The sequence below is a fragment of the Xyrauchen texanus genome, chromosome 7, assembly GCF_025860055.1.
Source record: "Xyrauchen texanus isolate HMW12.3.18 chromosome 7, RBS_HiC_50CHRs, whole genome shotgun sequence".
Lineage (NCBI taxonomy): Eukaryota > Metazoa > Chordata > Actinopteri > Cypriniformes > Catostomidae > Xyrauchen > Xyrauchen texanus.
This window is the reverse complement of record NC_068282.1, coordinates 10804437-10830169: the sequence shown is the minus strand read 5'-3', so window position 1 is coordinate 10830169 and position 25733 is coordinate 10804437.

Below are 25733 nucleotides of genomic sequence, written 5' to 3'. Positions count from 1 at the left end.
CTGCATAAATAATCCATAAGACTCCAGTGGTTTAATCCATGTCTTCTGAACAGTTTCTAGGCACAATCATGATTTCAAATTTGATTTCACTTCCTAGTGCTTGACGCATGTGCAGGGCTCTGGATGACACTAGGAAGTATCATCAACTCGAAATTGTGATTGACAAAGGAGACAAACAATTTCATTATTTACAGTGAAAAAGGAGATCTATTTTGGTCAGTCCTCAACCAAAATAAACGGGATTGCTTCAGAAGACATGGATTAAACCACTTGAGTCTTATTGATGACCTTTTTGTTGCCGTGATGCCTTTTTTGGTGCTTGAAATTTGGTCCCCATTCACTTGCATTGTATAAAGAAATAAAATTAAACATATCTTCATCCTTTGTGTTCTACAGAAGAAAGTAATTCATACAAGTTTGAGATGACATAAGGGTGAGTAAATGATCAGAGAACTATGGTTTATGGGTCAACAATTCCTTTTTGATAAAAATGTATGTGGTGTAACTTTCTGGAGTCTTATTTAAAGCTGAAATTAAACAAAAAAAAAAACAATGTTGGTGTGAGTAGTGCAAAGTAATCTTGTATTACTATTTCTTAAAAAAAAAATAAAAAAAAAATTATATTATAATGACAATTTTGGATTTATGGGTTAAATAAGTTCTGTGGTAAACATAACTCGAACATAATTGGATGTTTTGTTCTACAACATAAATTATACACAGTCATACCCTAAACTTGACTTTTGAAGCTACCGTGTTTGTTTGTTTTTTACGTATTTTGCTAACAAGTTGCTAGGTCACAGCGGTTTCTGTTTTGTCAGACATGTACACTCACATGTGCTAGTTGTATTAAGCAACCTGTTCTTTAATCAACATACTTTAAAAAACAATAAATGATACCCAGCAGCTTAAAAATTCACGTTCGATGTATAACTGTGTCCTAAAAGTAATTGTTAATAAGTTGTGTAAACTCATGTATTCAAGGTGAAAGACTTTTTTTTTTTATTTATTTTTTAATGCACTTTATTTGATGGTTACACTACATAATTACATAATTATTATTATTTATTTTTAAATGCTGTGAATGCTTTTTCAAAAATGTGTGAAACTAACAGACTCAAAGATTACATTTTTGTGAACTTGAGCCGTGTTTTAAACTAGGGTTTAAAAAGATTTCAATTTTTTTATCACCTTGGACAACCTTTTTTGTCAATAACCCATGTATTGATGTTCTTCTCAATTGTTGATTTGTTTTTTGCAGTATATTACTACATTCTACATGTTGGTATTTTTCTTTGACCCATGAGTTCTTTGACCTATGACTTAAAGGTGCTGTAAGTGATTTTTTTCATGGAAATGCATGCAAAAAGGTCATATTCCCTATACCTGAGATATCTCACCAGTCTCTGTGACAGCTCTAGACTTTGTAAACAGCAAACGAAAATGTGTCTGCAGTCCACGGACAATGACGCTTTCTGCCTGTCAATCATTTTGCATGTTTTCATAGTGTATGATAAAACAAATAAATCGTTTGGTTACGTATGTAACCTCCGTTCCCCTTCTGTCGCTCTCTCCATGTTGTGTCGGAGAAGTGACACTAGGGGTCTCTCTTGAGCGCCGATATTCACCTCTGACCTATTGAAAAGGGCCAATGAGAGTTGGCAGTCAGTATTTGCATACCCCGCCCCCGCATATGGGTATTTAAGCGGGGCAAATACGGAAGTTTAGTCAGGATTTTTCTGAGGAGCCGGAAATGGTCCGGCCACAACAGTGGCTCGGTTCAGCGACATGGCGGAGGAAAGACACAATGTGTCGTTCCCTCCCTCGGGGAACGGAGGTTACATACGTAACCAAACGTTCCCCTTCTGTCGCTCTCTCCACATTGTGTCGGAGAAGCGACACTAGGGGACCCATTCCAGTCTTGCCATGTGCTGAACCGTGTACGTGAACTGCCGATACAGAGGCGGGCAGGGATTCATCCAGTGCCGCGCATCGTCTGTACCTGGCTGCACGTACCCTTCCCCAATGCCCCATACGAACATCGGAATCCTTCTAGTTACCCTGAGAGGGGAACAAGGCGATGTTTGCCAACTTGGGAACGGGCCAGCCTGGCTGGGCCTCTTTTCTCTCTATGTTTCTCGCATAGAGCAATCATGGCCGGGGCCCTTACACGCATATAGGGAAGGGGGTGTTACCCAGACCCTGTGGAGACCACACCTGCCCTTTTTCTTGGGGAGGAAAAGTGGTAGACACATCACACGGCCGTCTTAGGGCTCGTGTGGAAAGTGGTGCGGTGGTAGATCCAGCCTCGAAAGGGGGGAGTTGCTACAGCACGGTGACCGGGGCAGCTGTAACTGCCTAAGGGAGACACGGGGGTCCGCTCGTAAGGGGAGAGAACCGTGGAAATACACACAGGGGGAGTCCGAGCAGGAGGCCTTACCTGTGGAACACCTATACCAGTACAGGGTAGCCATCAGGGTACCCGCAGTGGCTTGGGTCGGCGAGTTCCTCCGCTGAACCGCGGACCCGGAGGGCTGGGGAGGAATCGGCCAGGGTCCCGACTCGGAGTGGGGCGCCCTGGGAAAAAAGGCGCACTACTTGACCTTGACGTCAGGAAAAGGGCGTTGGGCGCAAGCGATCCACCCGGCCGGTCAGTCTACGTGTTACCGAGTTCTACGGGCTCGGACCTGACAAAACACGAGACGCAACCGACTCAATCGCGGAGGTTGTAAAACCTTGCGAAGGTGTTGGGTGTTGCCCAACCCGCGGCTCTACAGATGTCTGCTAGGGTCAATGACTTGAGTCGCTGCTGGCTCCATAGGAGGAGACGGCGGGCGAGTTGTGACATGTGGTGGAAGCGTACGCCGCCTTGGCAATTTATGTACGCCACCACCGTGGTGCTGTCCGATCTCACGAGGACATGTTTGTCCCGAACTAACGGGAGGAACTTCCTGAGAGCAAGAAGGACGGTCAGCAACTCCAGGCAATTGATGTGCCGCTGTACACGGCACCCCACCCGGACCGGGAGGCGTCGGTTGTGACCAGAACGTGTCGGGACACCTGCTGCAGGGGCACTCCTGCCTGTAAAAAGCAGAGGTCTGTCCAGGGTTGGAGTGTTTTGAGGCAGGCGGGGGTGATCCTTACCCGATGCGTGCCGTAGTGCCATGCTTGTCTCGGGACTCGAGTCTGGAGCCAGTGCTGGAGTGGTCTCATATGCATCAACCCCAGTGGCGCGACCGCCGCGGAGGACGCCATATGCCCCAGGAAGGGGATGACTTTGTACTGAAACGCCTGGCCGTCGAACGCGAACCATAAGAAGGGTCGGTGTCGTGGCAGAATTGAGACGTGGAAGTACGCGTCCTTCAGGTCTACCGCTGCGAACCAATCTAGATGCTGAACGCCAGCCAGAATATTTCTCTGCGTGAGCATTTTGAACGGGAGTTTTAACAAGGCCCGATTGAAAACTCGCAGGTCCAGGATTGGTCGTAAGCCGCCGCCTTTCTTGGGTACAATGAAGTAAGGGCTGTAGAAACCCTTCCACATTTCGGTTGGTGGGACGGGCTCTACCACGCCCTTGGCTAAGAGGGTCGCGATTTCCGTGCGCAGGGAACTGGCATGCTCGCCGTGTACTGCGGAAAAGCGGACGCCCCTGAAGGGGGGCGGGAGCCGGGCAAACTGAATTGCGTAACCGAGTCGAATGGTCCGGTGCAGCCAGTGTGATGCGTTGGGAAGCAAAAGCCATGCTTCCCAGCTCTGCGCTAGGGGCAACAAAGGGACGAGTATTTTTGACGTACACCGGCAGGGCCTCGCAGCGGGGCGGAACAGGTAGTGCAGCGTCGGGCGGCTTCGTTGCGGCCTGAGGCTGAGGTGCTGAGAATAGACTCAAAGCACTTACCTTGCTCCGCGCACCCAGCAGGGGTTCGTGACTGAGGAGGAGGTCTGATGCTGGCATCCTCTGGACTCGTCTGAACCAGCCGGCCGGGGGACAGTCGTGGGCAGGCGGAAGGCGGGATCGCCGCGTCTGGTGTACCGGGGCTGTCGTAATCTGAAAGCAGATTGCCGTGAGAACGGCATTTGCGGGCCAGGTGACCCAGAGGCAAAGGAAATAGCTCTTATTGAGAATGTGGGTACCACAGCCCCGTCAGGGGTGTGGCAAATGAAAAAACAAAGGATTCTCCTCCCGGCCCTCCACCGGGGATGGAGCGGTCTTACCACCTCCGGAGCTAACGTCTTCGGCTCTGGGTCGGCTGTCTCAGGAACGCTTGGGAGCCTTCCGGGTCCTAGAGGGGTTCGTGGAGACAGGGGCGTGCGCCGCCTGCGGGGTGCTCGACGCTGGGGCTGAGAGCTGGGCCCGGGTTGAGGTGGAGCAGGAGCTGGTTTCTTCGCAGGGGGACGCCCTCGGCGGGCAGACGGGCAGGGCCCGTGAGCGGCAGGTCTGCGGCGGGGCATGATGCTTGAGAGATGGCCTCCGTCTGCTTCTTCACCGCGGAGAACTGTTGGGCGAAGTCCTCGACGGTGTCGCCGAAAAGGCCAGTCTGAGAGACAGGTGCGTCCAGGAGGTGGTTCTTGTCAGCCTCACGCATCTCGACCAGATTGAGCCAAAGATGGCGTTCCTGGACCACTAGGGTGGCCATCGCCTGTCCGAGTGCCTGCGCTGTGGCCTTCGTCGCTCTCAGGGCGAGGTCGGTCACTGAGCGCAGTTCCTGCAGCACATCAGGATCAGGTCCACCCCCGTGCATGTTTCTGAGTGCTTTGGCCTGGTGGACTTGCAGGAGGGCCATCGCATGCAGGGCGGAGTCAGCACGTCCAGCCGCACTGTAGGCCTTCGCGTTGAGCGAGGATGTTGTCCTACAGGGCTTGGATGGGAGTACGGGGCGGCCACGCCAGGAGGTAAGGCTACCGGGGCATAGATGGTACGCAACTGCCCTATCGACCTGGAGAATTGCCCCGTATCCGTGGCGCTCTCCGCCGTCGAGGGTGGTGAGAGTGGAGCGGGTGGCACCTAGACGGGCGGAGAGTGGGGCTCTCCACATAGACATCAGCTCGTCATGCACATCCGGGAAAAACGGGACCGGGGGGATGCGAGGCCGCGAACGGCGTGCTGACCCCAGGAACCAGTCATCCAACCGTGAAGGCTGTGGGGAGGATGGAGGGTTCCAATCCAACCCCACGCTTACGGCGGCCCGGGAAAGCATGTCAGACATCTGAGCGTCGGCCTCAGCCTGGGCCTGCTGGCCCGAAGGCGGCAGTCCAGGGGAGTCCTCGGCATCAGACATCACACTCTCCGATGCAGCGGCGAGCTCATCTGCTTCGGGCTCGGGAGGATAGACAGCCGGGCCGTGAGGCGAGCAGCTATCGCTGCGAGCGTGGATGGGGACCAGCGAGCGTGTCGGGGAACGGGAGGTTCACGGGGGCTACCCGGCGAAACCGCACCCGCTGCCGCCCCCAAATCGCCCCCAGCGCCAACCGCATCGTCCTCAATCCCGTGGGAAGGAGCAATGCGGGGTGCAGCTGGGGTGGCTTGCTTTCTGTTGAAAGCAAGCCGCGAACGCCAACGTGGTCATGGTCATGTTCTCGCAGTGAGAACATGAACCATCCACAAACGCTGTCTCGGTGTGATCGCGGCCCAAACACACGAGACAGCGCCTGTGGCCGTCTGAAGCGGAGAGCACTCTACCGCATCCAGGAACAACACGGGCGGAAGGGCATCTTGAAAAAGATGCGTTCTGAAAAGAACGTTCAACGCCGCTGTGTTTTGCTCTTTTAGAGAAATTACTCTTTTAATAGGAATTTACTCTTTTAATACACAGTGTGTGTGTGTGTGTGTCTGCGCTGTCGAAGCGCTCAGGGGCAACAATGCACGCCGTGCAATGTAAAGGAGAAAGCCGCTGTTGTGCGCCGTCAAGATCCAACAGCATGCAGATCGTCAGAGGAAACAGGAACGTTTTAATGTGGTGTGTAACTCGCAGCAAACTGCAGACAGACCATCGGCTCCGAAGAAATTTTCTGACTAAACTTCCGTATTTGCCCCGCTTAAATACCCATATGCGGGGGCGGGGTATGCAAATACTCACTGCCAACTCTCATTGGCCCTTTTCAATAGGTCAGAGGTGAATATCGGCGCTCAAGAGAGACCCCTAGTGTCGCTTCTCCGACACAACATGGAGAGAGCGACAGAAGGGGAAAACTTGTTTCGGAATCTATCAGTATTCAATCCACCAATATATGTAGTCACATGCTATATGTAATTAGTTTTGGAAATTAATTTCTCCACTTCTCATGCACCTTACAGTCCAACTGATCCCACAAAAGCTCAATGGGGTAAGGATCCATAACTCTCTTTTATTCCAATTATCTGTTGTCCAATGTCTGTTTCTTTGCCCACTCTAACCTTTTCTTTTTGTTTTTCTGTTTCAAGAGTGGCTCTCTCTTTACAATTATTCCCTGATGTCTACAACCCTGAGTCTGCTCTTTACTGCTGTACATGAAACTGGTGTTGAACGGGTAGAATTCAATGAAGCTGTCAGCTGAGGACATGTGAGGTCTCTATTTCTCAAACTAGTGACTCAGATGTACTAATCCCATGGAGTGATTAATGACTGATAAGGGCCAATGGGGGGAATTTGGCCAGGACACCTGGGTTACACCCCCTAATCTTTTCAAAATTAGAGAGTCAGGACCTCAGTTTAGTGTCTCATTGGAAGGACGGTGCCTTTTAACAGTATAGTGTCCCATCACGATACTTCGGCTTTAGGATAGTCCGCAGGATGAGCACGCCCTCCCTAATACCTCATCCAGCAGCAACATTAGTTTTCCCAGGAGTTCTCCTATCCAGGTACTGACCGAGCTCAGCCCTGCTTAGCTTCATTAGGCAACCAGTCTTGAGCTACAGGGTGATATAGCTGCTGGCTATGCTTTTGTATGACAGCAATGATCTAAAAAGAGTTATTTGAAAAATATCCTGTGAAGACGTCTAAAATGCCCCTGGTGTAGTTAACTACAGCTATTAATTAAAATTTATGCACAGTTTAGACTTAAAAGCATAGCTGTGGGTGACGTGTAGGTAGGAACCCTTGTACAAGGGAGGGGAAGCATAATAAGACAATCAACCACTCATATTGATAAGACAGCAATATCTAGGCTGATAACAAAAATACTTTCTCTAAAAAGTTTACATTGCATGCTTATCTATGTACACTAATTAAATGTTTTTTTTAACTGAAGTGACATACAATGTGCAAACTAAAGACAGTCACCATATAGCAACTTGAAATCAGTGGTTTAAAATCACCAATGTAGACACAGACACGTATCCTCCTGTTACTAAGGCTATGATTTATTTTCCTGGGCTCACAACCTTTCAATTAATTATAAAGTGTCTTACAACTGCAATGACACAAGTCAGATTGTATATTATATTATATTATATTATATAAATAGCAGTTCTTAAAGTTCTTTAGTTACATCACAGGAATGCAACAATTCTCTGGTCAACTTAATGTTTTTAAAGAGTCTAGCAAAGATACTCCGTACTTGAATACATTATATGACATTATATCAGCCATGTTATTATATGAAGAATTAGCAACAAATAAAGTAATAATGCCTAACATGCAAGGTCCTTTGATGAAGCCTTGTCTCTCTCGAGGAACAGATGAGTTTGTTGTAGTTCTTCGAAATAAAAAGGACCCAACGTGCAGATTATTGCCATTGATTTGCCGCCATAGATTTACATGGATAAGATCAGTTGATCAGTTTTTCAGGACATTTTAGCTAATGACAGCATGCAACCTTCTAAATTCTGCATACACCTTGACTCCAAACATGCTGAGGTAGCGGGAGAACCTCCTGAGCTTTTTAAAAGAAAATTAAATCCTTTCAAGGTCAGAAAAAAATTGTCTGAGAATTTGTCAAATTAAATCTAAAGGCCACTGAAGCTTCATATCACGGTGCGCTATCTATTACCAAGGTGGGCAAAGCACATAACAAATCGGAGAGACATTGATTCTGCCGACAGCCAAAGATATGTTTTCCTTGATGGTAGGAGATGCAGCATTGCTAAGCTTGATTCTATTCCACTCTCTGACAACACAGTGAGACGGTGCATCTCTGACATGGCACTGGATGTGAAGGAGCAAGTGACAACATCAGGCACATCCCATTTTTTGCTCTCCAGATTGACAAATCCACTGATGTGGCCAGCTGTTAACATATGTGAGGTACGTGAAAAACATGGACATTCAAGAAGAGTATCTTGATTAGCAATGTGGTATGAATTATATACGAAACACCAGCACTTTCAGCGAAAGTTTAGAAGTTTGCACTTGCGTAAGTTCTGCTTTGAGTCTTTTATTCTTTTGTCTTTGAATGTTGCGTCGATATCCTGGAATTCTGTTGAAGATCTTGGATGTCGGGTGGGTTATGGAATGATCAGGCCGAGCCCCAGAAGCAAGGGCTCCCACAAGGGAGACTTGGGACTCCCTGTCATGTCATGTGCAAGAAGATGAATGAAGAACCGATAGTGTTCGTCCTAGGTGCGGAGGTTTGGTTGAGTTAAGGTTGGCTGCACCCCAAAGGGGTCTTGAGCCAAGTGTCTTTTGCTAGGTCACATGGTAATTTCTGTCCTCCCCTCAAGATAAAAAAACTTACAACCTATTGTTATTAAGTTTGTGAGTTTCCCACTCAAAAAGTGAACATTTTGTTCATGAATTTCATAAGAGAACTATAATGGTAAATAACCCAAAAGTATTTCACATAATCAATCTGGAATTTTAAAAACAAGAAATGACATACCAAACACTTAAATTAAAGTTAGAATTCAGTTATAATGCATCAAAAAACTTCCTAATATTTAGTTTGTTAGTTTTAAAAATTGATAATACATTAAACTTTATGAGAATCATATGGGTGTTGTCATCTGCATGATGCATTTGGTAAAATACTATACACGGCTGTGTATTTGGAAAAGTCCAAAGGCCATGTCAAATGTTCATGAATTAAGCTTCATGTGAGATAGTAAGATAGAAACATGCCTCATGATTAGTATAATAATTTTTTTAAGTGTAGAGAGTTGGTTATATTAAAGAACAATGGAGGCCTTAATTTTGTGAGTTCACAGGTTTCCATGGCGATCATAAAAAGAGTCCCCCCCCGGCAAATGGTCTGATTAATCTTGTGATGAGTAGGTGGTTTATCTTATTAACATAAACGTCTGAGGAGTTTCACTGTGCTTCCCCTGGAGTTAAGATTTGCCAGATGCGACAAACTCAGACTTGCTGGCACCAGTCCAAATGTATTTATAGCTCAGGAGAAAGTCAGTGTAGATTCTATATTTAAGTCATTTTCTGTTGAATTGTTCAATTTATCATAATTCCCTTCTGCCTCAAAGTCCTACAATAGTATTGTAGTTGCAGTCAATTATTGTGGCATAAATTGTTTTTATGCCATGTTGTTCATAACAGTTGTCAGTTAAGGGCACTATTTTGCTGCTGTTGTTTTTAACAACCATTTCTTCTCTCAATAAATATAATTTTGGTATCTTTGGGGTTTTGGAAAGAGGGGCGTGGCTAATCCAATGGCTCAGTCTTGTGGAAGTAGAATTGCTGAAATCTCTTATATCACCTTAAATGCCTCAGGTGTAAATAAACACAATTTAGCCACAAGGAACAACTTTGTTGGTACCTACAGCACTTGATAATGGTTGTCCAGCTCACAGTTCTCCACTATTTGTTTTACTTTTCTAATCTGACTGCCTTGGCTCCTCGGTTCCTGCCTTAAGGGATTTCCAAGTGTTCATTAGTTGCACACTTCAGAAACTCAGCAGATGTAGTAAGTCATCCACATACAGTGCATTCAGAAAGTATTCAGATCCCTTTTTTTCACATTTTATGTTACAGCCTTATGCTAAAATGCTTTAAATTATACATTTTCTTTCACATCAATCTACAATCCAAACCCAATTATGACAAAGTAAAAAACAGACGTTTGATATCTTTGCAACTTTACTAAAAAAAGAAAAATGTAAATATCACATTGACATAAGTATTCAGCACAGTGGCCTCCATAATCCTTAAATGTAATTAGTTTGGAACAACCAGGACTCTTCCTAGAGCAATCGGGGGAGAAAGGACTTGGTAAGATAGATGACCAAGAACCCGATGGTCACTCTGGTTGAGATCCAGAGATCATGTGTGGAGATACAAGAAACTTGCAGAAGGACAACCATCACTGTAACACTCCACCGATCTGGGCTTTATGGCAGAGTGACCAGATGGAAACCGCTCCTCAGTGCAAGACACAGGAAATCCCATTTGGAATTTGAAAAAAGCTCCTAAAGGACTCTCAGACGGTGCGAAAAAAGATTCTCTGGACTGATGAAACAAAGATTCAACAGTCTGGCCTCAATTCCAAGTGTCATGTCTGGAGGAAACCAGGCACCACTCATCACCTGTGCAATACCCTCCCAGCAGTGAAGCTTGGTGGTGGGAGAATCATGCTGTGGGATTTTTCAGCAGCAGGGACTGCGGACTGGTCAGGGTTGAAGGAAAGCTGAACGTATCAAAATACAGAGATATCCTTAATGAAAACCTGGCCCAGAGCTCTCAGAACCTCAGTCTGGGCCGAAGGTTCACCTTCCAACAGGACAATGACCTTAAGTACACAGCCAAGGCAACACAAGAGTGGCTTAGGGACAACTCTGTGAATTTCCTTGAGTGGCCCAGCCAGAGCCTTGTTGTATCATACCCAAAAAGTTTTGAGGCAGTAATCGCTGCCAAAGGTTCTTCAACTTAGTACTGAACTAAGGGTCTGAATACCAATGTGATTGTTTTTTCTTTTTCTTTTTAATAAATTTGTAAAGTTATCAAAAATCTGTTTTTTGCTTTATCATTATGGGGTGTAGGTTGATGTGAAAACACATGACTTACACCAGGTCATTTAAATGCATCTCCTGTGTCCACTTGTGTTCGGAAATGGGAGGGAAGGGTCTCTGTTTCATGACGACATACATCAATCACTATGTCAGTGTGTTATTGCATGATGTTAAAGCACAACAAAGTGATACGGTTGAAATATGATCTAAGCAGAAACGCAACATATCAAGCAGAATTGTCCATTATTTTAGTTGATTACCTGTATTAAAGGAGCTTGCTGTTCATGCTTGTCATCTGTGTTGATATCAGACACACTAAAGAAGATACGTGAAGCTCTCATTGTGTATGTATCGACTTAAATTTTCCAATTGGATGGTTATTTCCTTTTAAACCCATAATAAACTACAAAGTTTAAACTATCGTTTTAGCGAAGCGTTTGATTGACAGGTGAGGGGTGGCGTTTCACTGCTGCCGGGACGCTTACAGAATGGATTAGCACATGCATTTTTTTCACCACATTCATATGTGGATTCTGTGATCAATCACAAAACATTTTAGACCCCGTTAAGGCCTGTATTTAGGCTGACCACATGTGATCGGATCACCTGAAACACATCCTAATTCCAGATAAAAACGAGTCAAAGTCTTGCTTAAGACATGATTTTTTAAGATGACTCTTCCAGAACTAAATGGATTGACCCCTGATATGATAAAAACTATGTTGCATGACATATATGCTGATATATTACTGGTGTATAACTGGGAAAATATCATTATTATCACGCAGATGATCAGTTATCAGTATCAGCCACAGTGACTATGTTTAGGCTACATGAACACCAGAAAGCGGCTAATTGCAAGAGACCAGCTTATTGCGCAAAAACAATGTTCCTGTTTACATGCACTGTATAAGTGGAGTACTTTTTAAACTTAAGTAAATAACAAACATGGTATCTGAGGAAGACTTCACTATTTTATTCTCTATTGCTTCGCTTTATTTCCAGATATTAAGGTCTTACAAATAAAACTTCTTTTCTGGTTGTGTGTGATGCCATTTTCAGATGTTCATTCCAGGGGCTCAGCTTTTTAAATATCTACTTGACAAACCTCTTAACCAAATTTTCTCAACCAAAATCCTCATATATACTGATTGCCTTTAAGAAATTCATGAATCCATCCAGCCACTTTACTTCATAATTTCCAACATACTAGCTGTAGGGTCTTGCATAATGATGCAGGTGGGGAATAAATCCTGTGGTTAAAATAAATCATAGAAGAGGACAGTGCTTCCAAGAAACTGTTTGCATTCTACTGATTATGTTGAAACTGAAAGAACCATTGTAATCTAGACTGCTTTGTATTTTGTTTCTAGGCTACAATGCATTAAATTGTATTTTTGGTCCATCTCTTTTGTGGCACAGTGCAGCCAAATTAACAACAATAGAAAAGAAAATGACACCACCTACTGTGTTTCCTGCATAGTGTGGCAACGCTACTACTCAATTGTTACGTTTTATTCACTTATCTGCCGCAATCCTTAACTAGGTACATTTATGTCATCATAATTCTCTTAGAATGGAGCAAACACTCCATTCTATGTAAATTAATTGGAATATAGATTGCACCTTACTCGCAAAGCTCAGCATCATTTGCCTGGCACAGTTATTATTACGCTTTTACCACCTGCGGAATGCGGATGGTAAAATGTTTTTTTTTATTTTTTAAATTAGATGTTTGTGTACACTGTTTTGTTGATCATTGCAGCAGTATTTTCCTCACCCCAAGATTTGGAATTGCACCATGCAAATTTTGGCCTATTTCCGTCGTTACTTTTTTTGCATAATTAATTTAGTGAATCTGGTGTTAAAACAACACAGACAACATGTGCAAATAAACGGTACAATCAGCAGGCACTATTCTGTCTCAGTAAACTCCCACCAATAATTCCAGTGACTAAGTCTGAATTTTCCAGCATTTCTAAGACATCTCAATGTTCCCATTCACCAGATGTAATTTGTACAAAAAAGGCTTGGGGTTTTGATGTATGTGTCACGTTTACACTTTGCTATTTTTTTTTTAGTCCTTTTGTAATTTTATTTCACGATTGTTTCTCCCTGATTGTTTCCCCAGGTGTTCCTCATTCCCTGATGGTTTCCCCAGGTGTACCTTGTTTTCCTTTGTAAATTTAAGCCCTTGTTTCCCCTGGTTTGTTTGTCAGTTTTTACATGTTTGGTCTATGTGCTGTGCTGGTTTCCTGTGTTTTTTTTTTCTTATATTCTGAGTTCGCTTGTTCATCTTTTGTTTACATTAAAGCTGCCTATAGATCCACATTCCTTGCCTACCTTGTCACAGTATGAGAGTCTCCCGCACTCTGCTAATCGCAACATCAAAAACCGTGATGAATGAGCCCTAGGCTAGTGATTGCAAAGTAGTGCTAATGCTGCCATAGCTTCCACCAGATGGCCCATCTCTCAGTCAACGCCCATTCATCTTATATTTGCAATGATGTAACTGTTGAAAACATGAAGTATATATTGTGATAAAGCTCATATGGGCAGAGGCTGCTAGATGGACAGTCCATTTGTTCTCTTACTGTCTTATAGTGGAGTAACACAATCAATGCCCTGTGTGAAGCCCTAATCTTGAAGTTGAAAAACAGAAAGCCATTTTGTCCTTAAACTAATGCAATGAGATCTGAAGAGAGAAAACATCATACTTCTTATATAAAACTATTTTATACTTCGAAAATTAACGCAGTATCTTTCATAGAGCTTTACTTTCCTGTAAAGTCTTGGGAAAGACCAAACTTCAAAGACTAATCCATAAATATGAATTTTTGGTCATTTTCAGGCTCATTAGGCTGTATAAAATCATATTAGAGGAGTAGCAGCTCATGAATGGATCAATAGGATCAGTGTTGAAACAGGTCTCAGTGTTTCATTATGCCTTTTAAAAGCCTCAACTTCGAGGCATGTTGTATATTTCCATTTCTTATGGGGAAGTGGATGGGTGTTTTTATAGGCAATATAAAGGAATGGATCACTCTTGTTCAGTCCCAATTCACACACTAGCCCAAAGGGCCAAGGGGTCAAAGTTTGGATACTAAATATTGAATAAAATTGAAAAATTGAATTGAGGTTTTTTTTTGCAAGCAACGTATATATTGTGAATATTTAATTATATTATAGTATAAGGTAGTAACAGATAAGGGCAAAACAATACATTGCAATGAGAGAGTGAGAGTGAGTCTTAAATAGCTGAATGGATTGGGAACAGGTAATCATTGACAGGTACAGGAATTATGGGAAATAGAGTTCAGTGAGTTAAAGTCAATCCCCAGGTGATGGGGCCCTCTGGGGTTCAGCGGAAGGAACAACAAAGGCGGGATTCATGACAAAGCTAACCAGTTCCAATTCCACCAACTTAAGTGTTATTCATTCAAGAATCTGGCAACGAGACCAAGATTCCTGCACTGCAGAGGATGTGTTCCCTTTACAAAAAGCTTCACTACGATGTTGCGCTGCTAAGCGCTACGGGAACAGCCTTAGCTGTGAGCCGAGCTGAATAATGTGTTGAACACGTCAATGTACATTGACCGGAATTTATAGCCTCGGCTGATGTAATCATTAGATGCACCTGAGGCCAGGCTATAAATGGATACGTCACCAGGTGTCGTCAGAAACTCTTTTTTCAGAGCGATTCTGTTTCTGTGTGTTTCACACACCCTGTCAAAACTTTCTTTCCTCTGTTAGGAGATAGAATCAGTTAGGCAGTGTGCAGTGAACGTTGTTCTATTTTTCTCTTCTGATTAGAAAATATTATATATATATATTTCTAAAAAAAAAAAAAAAAAAAGAGAGAATGACTGAAAGCCGCAAACGGTGCGTGTTCCCCTCTTCTCGCTCTATAGCTGAAGATGGCACACATCAGTTTTTGCTGTTTGTTTGGGGGTAAGAGCACGCTGCTCTCGCGTTGCAGCAGGGCGGGTGCGAGCACTGCGATTTGCTTTAACAGGCAGAGTGCGTCCTGCTCGCCTCGCTTGCTTCCGGGAGTCAGCACTCACGAAAAGATTGTTCGTGGGGCCCGTGCATGGATTTGGCTGAGGAGCAAGAGACGGGTTGATCCCTTTCTCTCACTCTCTCCCCAAACCCAGCTGGTCCTTCACATGATTTCGGATCATGAGGTGGATCGCGATTCTCTTCCCGCCTCCAAGCTTTCCGTCCGCGATAAAAAATCTACGGAGGAATTGCTCGATGTTGTTACTCGTGCGGTTGCCAGATTGGACTGGCCACGCGAAAAAGAGACCCCCAAATGCTCCAAACGCTCCAAATTAGGGGATATATTTTATCTTCCAGTCTAAGAAAGGGAACGCCTCATGGGTCCCTTCCCTTTCTTTGATAACCTCCATGAAGAGCTTTTTTGCTCATGGAGAACCCCTAAAAAAAAAAAAAAAAAAATATATATATATATTTTCTTCCCGTGTTCACATACCCTCGACGTCATTATATTTGACTATCGTGGGTGCTGAGGCACGGGGGTATTCAGTGATGCCGCCGGTCGAAGAGACGCTTGAGGGCTATCTCTGGCCGGGCTCGGCATCGTCACTTAAGGAGCCCTCTCTCCCCTCAAAGCCTTGTAGGGCAACCTCCACTTTAGTGGGAAGGGCTTATCAAGCAGCAGGTCAGGCTGGTGCTGCTCTGCACATTATGCTGTTTTTCAGGCGTACCAGGCTGACCTCCTGGAAGACCTGAGTGTGGGTTCTGTGCATGACGAGCAAGCCTCAGACCCACATCGGTCCTGACTGAAGGGAGGCTCAAAAGCAAAGCGTGGCGAGTCGTGCTCCTCCTCCCAGGGATTGGGGACAGTCTCGCCGCCCTCGCCAGCCCCCGAAGCAAGACCTCAGGACTATAAATTCTAGTAAGAGAAAACCCTGATGGTCTTGCGCCTAGATTAGGGGTAGCTCCCCTTGGGACGGGGCGCGTGCTTCACTTCACCCCTCCCGGTACCCCCTCGAAGCCCCTCCACTCCCGCCACCTCTTGGTGTTTCGGGTTGCAGAGGCTTCCGTCAAAATTGGGTGTTTTCACTGTTCCTGCATTTTATTCAGGATGCGAAACACCCGACAACCCCTCAACAGGAAGTGTTAAAATATAATACCCATCTCAGAGATCCTGGCAGCGTGGAAACTTCTGCCGGATATATTCTTTTCTGTGGGTATTATAAGGGCATCAGGATTTAATTCTCTCGCCGCTTTTCCGTGTTTCAACGGCGTGTTCTCACTACCAGTAACCGGATTTCTTTTTTTGTAAAAAAAAAACTCAATCTCCTGGTTAAAGGGGCCATGGTATGTGTTCCCCTTCCAGAGAGAGAGAGTTAGGTTATTACACTAAATACTTCCCGTTTCCCATGGAGGGTGAGGGGTGGCGTCTGGCTTAGATCTTAAAGCTTGAACTACCCGTGGGTGTTCAAGTCCAAGATGATGCCTGTCAAGACGGTCATGTCTCAAGCCCTACAACTCGTTTGGCTGGTCACCATCGATCTTATGATGCACTTCTATACTTCATTAGAAGTTCTGCCACAACATGGAAAGTTCCTGAGGTTCACTTCCGGGGGCGAAGCCTTCCAGGGTCAGGTTCTTTCACCCAGCCTAGCCCTTTTTACCCACACATTCACAATGCATGATGTAGCTGGCTCCTTGCGACTCGGGGCATCTGCATTCTGAATTACGTAGACGACTGGCTGATCCTAGCGCAGTTCCAGGAACTGGCAGTTCAGCACAGGGACATCGTCTTAGCTCATCTGTTTCTCTGGGGTTGAGGCTCAACACCAATAAAAGCGTCCTCTCTCCCACTCAGAACACTGTCTATCGGGGCATCGTATGGAGTTCAATCACAATGTGGGCACAACTGTCTCCCGCTAGGATTGAGTCCATTCAGATCACCCTGAGCAAAGTCAGGCTAGGTCAAGGTTGCACTGTTATCAGTATCAACGATTTCCAGGTCTCAGGGCGAATGCGTCCACGGTGATCCCTCTGGACCTTCTGCTCATGAGACCGTTTTTGTTGTGGCCAAAAGCCAGGGGATTTCTTCCAAGGGCCAAAACCCCTGGGCTAAATAGGGTTACGTGCCTCAGGCTTCGTTCCCTTTTTATGTGGTTCAGACCCCGGTTTTCTGCCTTGGGTCCCACTCTAGGTGCGTCTTGTTGTCGCAGACTGCTAATGACAGACACCTCCCTGACGGGCGGGGTAGCGGCCTTAAGTGGTCGTCCAGCTTAAGGGAATAGGAGGGTCGTCAGCTCGGTTGTCACAGTCACTGTCTCGGGTTGATGGCTGTATTTCTGGCCCTGAAATACCTCCTCCTGAGGCTGCCATGTCTTGGTGCGGGTGGACAATACAGCGGTAGCCTCTTACATAAATCTTCAAGGAGACCCACGTTCTTTTCAGCTGTATTTCTGACACGTCGGATTCTCCTTAGGGCCCAGGGTAAGCTCCTGTCACTCAGGTCAGTTATATCCCTGGATGCCCGTATACTGGAGCAGATTTATGGTCCAGACAGGAAATACCAACGGGGGAGTTAAGAACTCCACCCTAAGGTAGTAGTTGCCCAGAGTTCACCAGCAAGGGTTTTTGCCTCTTACTGATAGCACCGCACTGGCCGAACAGGGCTTGGTTCTCGGAGCTAATCTCTTCCCTCGACGACTCGCCTTGGGCGATTCCGAACAGGAAGGATCTTCTATCTCAGACACAGGGCAATAATTCATCCCTGCCCCGAATTGTGGAATCTTTCATTTTTGGCCCCTAAGGGTACCAACTGAGGGACACAGGGCTTTCTCCTGAGGTTATCGAGACCTTTTTAAATGCCAGGCTTTTTCCACTTGGAACAAGTTTGGGTGAGATCTTAGGGCAGAAGAGGACCTCTTCGCCTCTATGGATAGCGCAATGTCTCCTCTACTTCTCCCTGAAATCACCCAGCCCCCTTGGGTCTGGACGTTAAGACACATACATGACCCAGAATGCGTCTGTATGTATTTCTTTCCCCAGTTTCTCTGCTCCGGGGAGTCTTGGCGATGTTCACCAGCAAGGGTCTTGCCTCCTATTAATGGTGCCGCGCTGGCCGAACAGGATATGTTTCTCGGAGCTAATTCCTCTCCTCGAAGGCTCGCCTTGGGCGATTCCGAACAGGGAGGACCTTCTCATCCTTGGCCCGAATTTTGAAACCTTTCATGTACCAAATGAGGTTCACAGGGTTTTCTCTTGAGATTATCGAGACCATTTCAAGTGCTAGGGCTCCCTCCACTTGGAACTGATCTGGGTAGATTTTACAGGGCAGAAGAGGACTTCTTCGCCTCTGTTGATAGCGCAATGTCTCCTCTACTTCTCCCCGAGTCGCCCAGCCCCCCCCCTTCCCCCTTGGGAGGGGCTGAACGTAGTAACGCAAATGCGCCTGCATGCGTTTCCTTCTACTAAAGTTCTTATTACAGAACCAGCTAACTGCCAGTTTGCTTCAGTTCTGGATTTTCTGTAGAAAGAACTGTCAGCGGGCACTTGCCTCGCCACTGCCAGGTTCTATGTGGCCACTGCAGTTTGCCACGGCTTGGTGAGCGGGGTGCCCTCAAAGAGGCATCCTCATTATTGCCCGGGCCTACGAGGCGCGCGGTCAAGCTTCGCCAGTAGGTTTCAGGGCGCACTCTACCAGAGGGCTCTCCTCCTCTAAAACCTTGGCTAGAGGTCTCCCTCTGCAGCAAGTTTGTGATGCGGCAGGTTGTCCACACACATTCATTAGATTTTTATAGTTTGGATGTTTTGCCACTCCGGGCTCTTATGCCCTTAAGTCGACATCTCAGCCCATGCCTAAACAAGTTTGTGATGCGGCAGGTTGTCCTCCCCGCACACGTTCATTGGACCTTTTTAGTTTGGATGTTCTGCACTCCGGGCTCTTATGCCCTTGAGTCGACATCTCAGCTCATACCTGAACAAGTTTGTGATGTGGCAGGCTGGTCCGCTCCGCTCACATTCATCAGTTTTTATGACAAGTTTGTGGTGCAATAGGGTTCTCTTCGCACAAATTCATCGAACTTTATGGGTTAGATGCTTTGCTACTCTGGGCTCTTATGTCCTTGAGTCAGCATCTCAGCCCATGCCTGAACAAGTTTGTGATGCGGCAGGTTGTCCTTTCCGCACACATTCATTGGACTTTTTTAGTTTGGATATTCTACACTCTGCAAGTTTGTGGTGCGATAGGGTTCTCTTCGCACACATTCATTGAACTTTATGGGTTAGATGCTTTGCTACTCCGGGCTCTTATGCCCTTGATTCGACATCTCAGCTCATGCCTGAACAAGTTTGTGATGCGGCAGGCTGGTCCTCTCCGCTCACATTCATCAGTTTTTATGACAAGTTTGTGTTGCGATAGGGTTCTCTTCGCACACATTCATCGAACTTTATGGGCTAGATGCTTTGCTACTCCTGGCTCTTATGCCCTTGAGTCGACATCTCAGCTCATGCCTGAACAAGTTTGTGATGCGGCAGGCTGGTCCTCTCCGCACACCTTCATCAAAATTGGATGGTTTAGATGTTTATGCTACTCCGGGCTCTTATGCCCTTGAGTCGACATCTGAAGCTCATGTCTGAGACCTCTCGCGTTTTTGTGAGTACACTGCACAACCGTAGGGGTCCGGACAGCCCCAAGTGTGGCGGCGTGGGTATTGCGTTCCCCGTAGCGCTTAGCAGCGCAACATCATAGTGAAGCTTTTTGTAAAGGGAACGTCTCTGGTTACATGTGTAACCCTTGTTCCCTGAAAAAAGCGGAACGAGATGTTGCGCTGCTTTGCCGCACTGGGACTTCCCAGGACTGCTCTTCAAAAAGAAGTATCTGACAACACCTGGTGACGTATCCATTTATAGCCTGGCCTCAGGTGCATCTAATGATTACATCAGCCGAGGCTATAAATTCCGGTCAATGTTCATTGACGTGTTCAACACATTATTCAGCTCAGCTCACAGCTAAGGCTGTTCCCCGTAGCGCTTAGCAGCTAACACATGTAACCCGAGACGTTTCACAAAATGGTCATATACAAGTGCTATCTGCCATGAATAAATGGCTAATAACTGGGGTCAATAACTATTGCATTAATTATGAAATTGTGTTGCACAATTGTGAAGCCAATTGCATATTTGCCAAGAGATAAGCAAAACATTAATTACTAATTATTTCTTCTCACTGCATTTTGCTAGTTATTTTATAGCATAACTCTGGTTGCTTTTTATAGCATAACTCTGGTTGCTTTCCCTACTTTTAAACAAGTGCATTGAATATGGGAAGGCATCTTTATTCTCCTAACAAAAGTACAATATAAAAAATATAAAATATTCTCCAACTTCCCTCCAAGGCATAAAGAAAGGTTTGTTATTGTCGAGTAGAGTAAATCACAATTTTCACTCCATGCAAGGATGCAACAATTGCAATAAAATGAGTCATGATGCCGCTTCTTTCATCAAAGACAAAGCACAAGGTTACAAAGAGCTGTTTTTACAAAGTTCAATGTCCTTGGTTCTGTATTATGCTTCTTATGAAACACACAGAGTTCTCTCTTCCTGAGAGATGCTCATTATAGTCCATTCATTAAAGACCATTGTGCTCTCGCAGGTGGTTTTGAGTTTCCCTAGTTACCTCTTTTCAAAAGAATGTATTTTTATTGTGCTCTTTGAGATGCTTGAATACTGTACTTTGAATGCAAGGCCCATAGCATGCACTACTCCCTATATGTTGCACATAGTTAAATTCTGAATGTGATCTTAGAGAAAAGATGGTGCTCTACAAATAAACCATAAGTACTTTGATTCCTCTTCAGTAATCAAAGTAGAATGCCTTGGTATTTCTTATTAATTACATTTCCTACATTTTATCCCATTCACTATTACTGTTTGTGGCAGAACATTGTAGATACAGTTGCCCCTAAATGTATTTGGAAACATAAAGGTATGTTGCCACACTAAAAGGAATGTTCCGATTTCAGTATAAGTCCAACTTAATTAATAGTATTCACAACATAATATTTATTACCACAAAAAATATTTTGACTAATCAATCCTTAAAACAAAAAAAAATTATAATATTATAGTAGGGCACTTATGATGTGAGAGAAGGGGGCCAGTCCATAAATGCTATAAAATACATTGTTTCAGAAGTACTGCTTTCTGCTTTAGAAGTACTAAAAAATTTTTTAGAAGAAGTTTTAGTGTGATAAAATTGCTTTCTAACCTTATATGTGTAAAGTTATATCCAGTATTAAAACTCTGATTTCATTACAACCAAACCTTGTAGTCCACAATTGGAAAAAAAACTTCACATAGAAAGCTGTCATCATGTTTACATATATATTGTTTATAACTTATGGCTATGCTGTGTTTTTGGACTGGTCTCATTCAATTCCATTTTAAGTGCCCTGTAACTGCAAATGTGGCTTTTTATTAATAAACAAGGGATGAGTAATTATGTATTGATTTTTGATAGTAATGATTGTTATGCCACATATGCCATTGATTAAGCTAAACTTGTATTGAACCAAGGACATTATTTTAAAATTGCATGAATGGCATTGCATTAGATAATAAAATATCAAACCAAGTTGCATTTTATAGAAAAAATGCACTCTTTTCAAGCACAATATTTCATAAAACAACATTGTTTCCCCTCTAAGGTCAAAGTATTTGTGTTTTATAGTATTTCTGGTAGATGAAAGATAGAAATTCATCCACATCTGGGATGGCAATTATTAGAGAATTTACATTTTTGGGTGAACAATTCCTTTTGATGAACTATACCTGTGGTTACTTTGCTAGTGCATTTGTGTCAACTTTACTCAAAAATTACTCTTTAACATGGTGGTCCCAAGATAACTGCTAGTTTTGAAAAAAGGTTTAGCAGCTTTTGTTTGCAGATACCACTAAATAAAATATAATGCAATGACATTTATACATCAAATGTGACTCAAGTGCCCACTATACACAGAACATGTTCAGCTGAGAAAACTCATCCAAGGTTTCTGCCCAAATTATTTGGCAACTTCTTTACCTGGCAGAGTTTGAGAGCCAATTTGGAACAATCAAGTTTTTTGGAATCTATCAAGATTCTCAAGCTCTTGCTATGTGCTGTCATAGAGGTGACATTAATTTACCTGGATTCTCTTTTTGAGGTGTAGATATTGAAATTGGCTGGGCTTGTCACTTTCCTCTTTCGAAAAGTTGAAAAAGAAAGGATGAATTTTTTCACCTGGCCGAAGTATGCAGTATGGTTGTCAGATGTAGTTTCATGCATTCTTATCCTGGTAAAGAGGTGGAGGAGAGGCATAGAGAAGCTATAGGGGGAGCTATGGCTCAAACTGGTAGGGTAGAGCAAGCACATTATTTTAGACTGAAGTTTGTCGCCCTTGATATTTTAAGTCTGTGACAAAAAAGCCAGATCATATCCAACTTATACTGGTAGCTCATTGTCATTGGTTGTCTACTGTGTCTCATTTGTTTCAAACTAGTTGGAAAAAGGAAAAATGACACATTTCTATTTTTGTTCAACCAACACGAACAGAATTATGATTAGGATATCATAGGCACTGAAGGACACATGCTGCCTTAAAAAATAGACCAGATGTACGCATCTCAGGATATGATGTAAACATTAGATTTTGAAATGCCTTGATGGAGTAGTCTGAGGCGTGGCTGTGACATGGCATGGAGCAGGCTGAGGCATGGCTTTGACATGGCATGGAGCAGGCTGAGGAGTGGCTGTGACATGGCCTGGAGCGGACTCTTGTGTAGCTGTGACATGGCCTAGAGCAGACTCCGGCACAGACAGAGACTCTGGAACGACCTCTGTGGTCGGGGGCAAGGACTGAGACGCGGAAACTACCTCCATGGTCGTGTACATGGGCAGAGACTTGGAAATGACCTCCGAGGTCATGAACATGGGCAGAGACTTGGAAAAGACCTCCCTGGTCGTGGGTATGGACAGAGTCTCGGGAACAACCTTTGTGGTCGTGGGTATGGACAGAGTCTCGGGAACAACCTTTGTGGTCGTGGGCATGAACAGAGTCTAGGGAATGACCACTGTGGTCAGGGGTGAAAACTGTGACTCGGAAACAACCCCTGTGGTCAGGGGTGAGGACTGTGACTCAGGAACGACCACTGTGGTTGTGGACATGGACAGAGTCTCAGAAACAACCTCTGTGGTCATGAACACAGGCTGAGACTCAGAGACGAAATCCCTCCTCCTCCTCCATGAGGCGGTGCAGGCTCTGGGACAGATGAGGCTGGCAAAGTGGCTGTGGCAGTCATTGGCTCGTTAGCCATGGCAGGCATGGGCTCATTGGCAATGATGTGTGATGCTGGCTTGTTAGCTATGACGTGAAACTCAGGCTCAGCGGCGGCCATGATGTGAAACACAGGCACGGCGGCGGCCATGACATGGAACGCTGGCTTGGTATCCACCTCCCCTACAGTGAACATGGAACCAATGATCTGCAGGGCGAGGTCAATATATTAGGCCAGATTGAGAGGACTGTGACCGGCAGATATCAAGGAGGAGATGGGCTCATTAAGTTCCACCCGAAAAATTTCCTTGAGGGCAACCTCATTAAAGCCCACCTTGCTGGCCAGATCGCAGAAATCCTTCAGTGGACGATACCCCTGCTGTAGACTGAGGAGCTGAACTGCTGGGTTCATTGTTGTCGGTCGAGTATTCTGTAATGTTTAGGCAGGCAGGATACAGGAGCAGACGAAGATGATGATGAAGTGAACCCAAGTGCAGTTTATTTACAATGGTATCTAAGTGTGGAACATAACAAACATAAACATAAACTTGAGTATACATAAATTTGACTTGACTTGACTTGACCAAAACATGACGCTACACAAACAATACTCGACAAAGGACAATGGCAACATGAGGCTTAAATGCATGGGCATGGGAAATATGGACCAATTACATAACAGCACTAATAAACTAAAACCAATCACAAATTAGAACTGATAATAACATAATGAAACAATACATCAATGAAAACAAGACACATGAACATGGAGGGAAAATAGGACATCACATGACTAGACAAGGAAATAAAGAAATTTCAAAATAAAGGACCTAAAGACATGAATAGGACTAACCTTTCAAAATAAAAGACCAGAAAACAAAACATGACCCAAAACACATATAGACATGACAATTAGGCTACTATTGTATACAACAAATCCTCAAAGTAATACAAATGATACTGTATCATGTTATAATGACAAACTGGACAACAATAAATTATTGTTGGGTTGTAATAATAAATGACAACTGATTTCCAAAATGTTAGTGAGTGGAGTAGTAGGTTTTGCACGTCCTGATCATATGTATTGCTTTTTTATCATTGTATTGTGGAAAAACTGTAAAACATATATTAATGATCTTTAACTAGATTTTTATTTCATTCAACATTTTGTATGTACTGGCTACATTGGTTGATATAATATATTTTAAATTATAATTTTAAATTCATCCTATGTAATTTTATAATCACAAATTTAGAAATTGTTGCCCCGGGCTGGTCGGTTGCTTGGGGTCACCCCTGCAGGTGACACATCCTCTGTAGTGTGAATCAATGGTGCCATAAATGGAAACTACTGAATCACTTGCAGGATAGTGCAAGATTAGAGGAAAGCATGTGAAGGATTTTGTTATGACGGTAAAGGTGTCCCAATAAAACATGCTCGTGATCTCACATCTGGACACAAAATGTGGTGTGCTGAAGCTTTGATTCAAAGGTCAACCTCAACCAACCAGCCTAATTTTATGCATGTTATGGAATTTATTTTAAAATTACACTGTTTATTCTTATCACATTTCATATTATATACATTTATAGGCTAGATAATAAAGTTTATATTAGATTAATTTATTAATTATCATGCCAGACTTAAATATGTATTTGTGTATTGTTTTAAAATTTAAGATAATTTCTTCTATCCCAGTTTAATATGCATAGACAACTGTAAGTAACCGATTTGCAGGTTATTTCCCTGAAAAGTGTAAACTTTCCAAATGGCTATTGTTCTGTTTGTTTTAACTTCCTGGCCAGCCTGACAAAAACATTGAAAATATCTAATTGATATATTGTGATATCATGTACTAGCTTTTATTTCAAAACTGCTTAAACAGTGGGGCAAATAACTTATGAACCTGTCCATCCGTAACTCAAGACTACATTATTTGACATACAAATCACAATAATGGTGATAACCAAAAACAACATATTAAGTATAAGATGAGCTCTGAATAATCACAAAATGACAAATAACTGCAAGGTACAAAAAAAAACAACAACATCAGCATATATAAAATCGGCAAACAGTAAAGCTATGATCAGTACATAGTCATCTGCATAATTTATTCATACCGCAAAGCATTACTGGGAGCTGAAGTACGGCTTGCTGAATAATGCTCATGCCTGATAAAAATGCAGAAAATAAGTCATGGTAAATATTACTTTGTGGCTATTTGAGTCTTTGAGGCTTACTTTGTTTAAAGAATAGCAGAAATAGCGCTTGTCAAAGCACATCATTTTTCAAATTTTCTCAAGAATAATCTGGGGAAGGAATTAAAACACTGCAGATACAAAGATGCAACAAACTCACATGGGGTGAATATATGAGCAAATAATCTACAAAATATCTTTTAAAGGTATGTTTAATTTTGTTTTACATATATTTATATTTGTTTATATTTATATATGTACATATTCTGGGCAACTTTATTTTCATTTGATTTATTTAGATAAACATTTACACATAGTTATGTGGGTAATTGACATTATATTTTAAGCATTGTCAT